This window comes from Scyliorhinus torazame, chromosome 24 (assembly GCF_047496885.1).
Source record: "Scyliorhinus torazame isolate Kashiwa2021f chromosome 24, sScyTor2.1, whole genome shotgun sequence".
NCBI lineage: Eukaryota > Metazoa > Chordata > Chondrichthyes > Carcharhiniformes > Scyliorhinidae > Scyliorhinus > Scyliorhinus torazame.
The window spans coordinates 34,738,715-34,741,091 of record NC_092730.1 but is presented as its reverse complement, the minus strand read 5'-3'; the positions used below and the strand labels follow the sequence as shown (position 1 = coordinate 34,741,091).

The 2,377-nt window shown below is 44.5% G+C and overlaps 1 non-coding gene across 1 annotated transcript; it reads right to left on the bottom strand.

The window, feature by feature from the left end:
* Positions 1-1,419: 1,419 nt before the first annotated feature.
* On the bottom strand, positions 1,420-1,491 carry trnag-ucc (transfer RNA glycine (anticodon UCC)). Its single transcript has one exon. It is a non-coding gene; the product is annotated as a tRNA-Gly (tRNA).
* Positions 1,492-2,377: the final 886 nt, after the last annotated feature.

The following is a 2,377-nucleotide window of genomic DNA, read 5'->3' as shown; positions in this document are numbered from 1 at the left end:
AGATGGAGGCCGATACTTTCCATCTGTTCATGGATGCAAAACGAGTGAAGACACATTAACTTGCGCGCTTGTGGGCCGCGGTAAAGGTGATCGACTGATAATCTATTGTGCTCTGCACACGTGGGTTCGAATCCCATACTCCTCGAAATTGTACCCACTGTTTCCGCGAAATGTGACTCATTTTTCCAAGCTGGATCCACAATCACTGATGTGACAGTCTATTACAAGTTGTCAGGCCAGAATGCATCCAGTTGGGTTCGAGGAGGGAGGAACGGAGGCAGACGTGTTTGGGGCTGAACAGCTCATTGACACCAGTTCTTCTTCGGCGAACCACAGTCTCGGCGAGGTGACCGGGTTGACTTTTCCCACAATTACCTTCTGCTACCTCTCCTGGATTAATTTCATTCTATTTGTCCACTGGAGGAGTGCGTCGGCTGCTTGTCTGTGAGAAGATCGGACATTAATGTTTCATGAAGTAAAGTAGTTGTACCACGTGGTTAAGGGGCTGCACAATAATCCTTTACGCTCTGCGCACGTGGGTTCGAATCCCATCCTCGGCTGAAACGTGTCTGCTGTGTCTCTGTTTGGTCCATGTCACGAGCATAAAGTAAAAATGCTGTGATGTTTAGCTTTTGTTTAAGGGCTTGGGGTGGTTAATACTCGAACGCTATTCATGTTGAAATCACATTACAAATAGGTGAGAAAGTTACTTATTTAACTCACTGCTCTAATTGCGCATAAATTCTGATTTGGAAACTGTTTCTGCCCCTCAGTTTGAAACTCACGAAGTCGCGCAAAAGTTACGTTCATAAAATATCAGGAGCAGAATTAAGCCATTAGACACATCGAGTCTGCCCCGCCATTCTATCGTGCTGATATGTTCCTCATCTGCTACCGACAATGTTTCAGATGAAGAGGTCGATTGCGCTTTAGCCAGAACACATCCTCTCTGGAAAACAAGACTTCGGAGCTGGAGTAGGCAATTTAGCTTCGTGAGCCTAACACATTTCATGTGATCTTGGCTGATCCCATCCTGGCCTCTACTCCACCGTCTGGCCCGTTCTCCACAACCCTTCAACTCCTCACCAATAAAAATCTCTCTAACACCTCATGAAATTTACTCAGTCTCCCTGCATCCAACACACTCTGGGGTACCGAATTCCACAGACTCACACCCTTTGCGAGAAGTAGTTTTTCGTCCACTCTTTTTTAATTTGCGATCTTTTATTCTCAGGTCATGACCTCTCGTTTTAGAATGCGCCACAAGAGGAGGCATCAGCTCCATGTCTACCTTTCTGGACCTTTTGGCATCTGATACACCTCAGTTAGATAATTACACATACATTCAAGTGAGAAACTGTTGACCAGTTTTTCTCAGTTTGAAACTCACGATGTCAAGACATCCGAGCTAACAATTACTGCGATGGCCGGGAATCGAACCCGAATCGACTGCTTGGAAGGCAACTGTGCTCACCACTATACCACCATCGCTTCATTTCCATCGTTGAACACCAGTTTGAAACGAACGAGGCAGATAATTTCCATCAGTTCATGGATGCAAAACAAATTGAGACGGATTGGCGTCTGAACCTGTGGGACGAAGTGGCTGAGTGATTAAAGCGATAACTTTAAACTGAGGGGTAATAGATATAGGACAGAGGTCAGAGGTAGATTCTTTACGCAAAGAGTAGTGAGGCCGTGGAATGCCCTACCAGCTACAGTAGTGAACTCGCCAACATTGAGGGCATTAAAAAATGTATTGGATAAACATATGGATGATAATGGTATAGTGTAGGTTAGATGGCTTTTGTTTCGGTGCAACATCGTGGGCCGAAGGGCCTGTACTGCGCTGTATTGTTCTATGTTCTATTTTCTATGTTATATCACCCAAAGATGTGCCAAGTAGGTGGATTGAACACGCTAAATTGCCGCTTAGTTGGAAAAAATGAATTAGGTGCTCTAAATTTATTTTAAAAATAAATAAATGGGAAAAGCAGATCTAACTTGAAATGAAATGGCGTTGAAGATATAATTTAAATCGATTTGTATCTTCTATCGCAACGTGTTGTGATGGTTGGGCGGCCAAAGGCGCTGTGTTAAAGTCGAAGCCTACTCTGGTGCTCTGGGTTCGAATTCCACTCCTGATATGGACTTGTGTTCCGCGAGGTTACATTTCTCGAGCAAGATTTTCAAACCTGGGAAGATCTAATACCTCCCATTCAAGGGAAATCCTAGGTCTCAGGACATGCCTAACCTGTTGAGATTTTACAGCATTTTCTCCGTGGTTCCCTATGTTGTAATGCTGTCTCCTTCATTCCTGGGACAAATGTCGGGATGATAGGTATTTGCTGCAAAGCCAACAGGAACGTGCGTTATG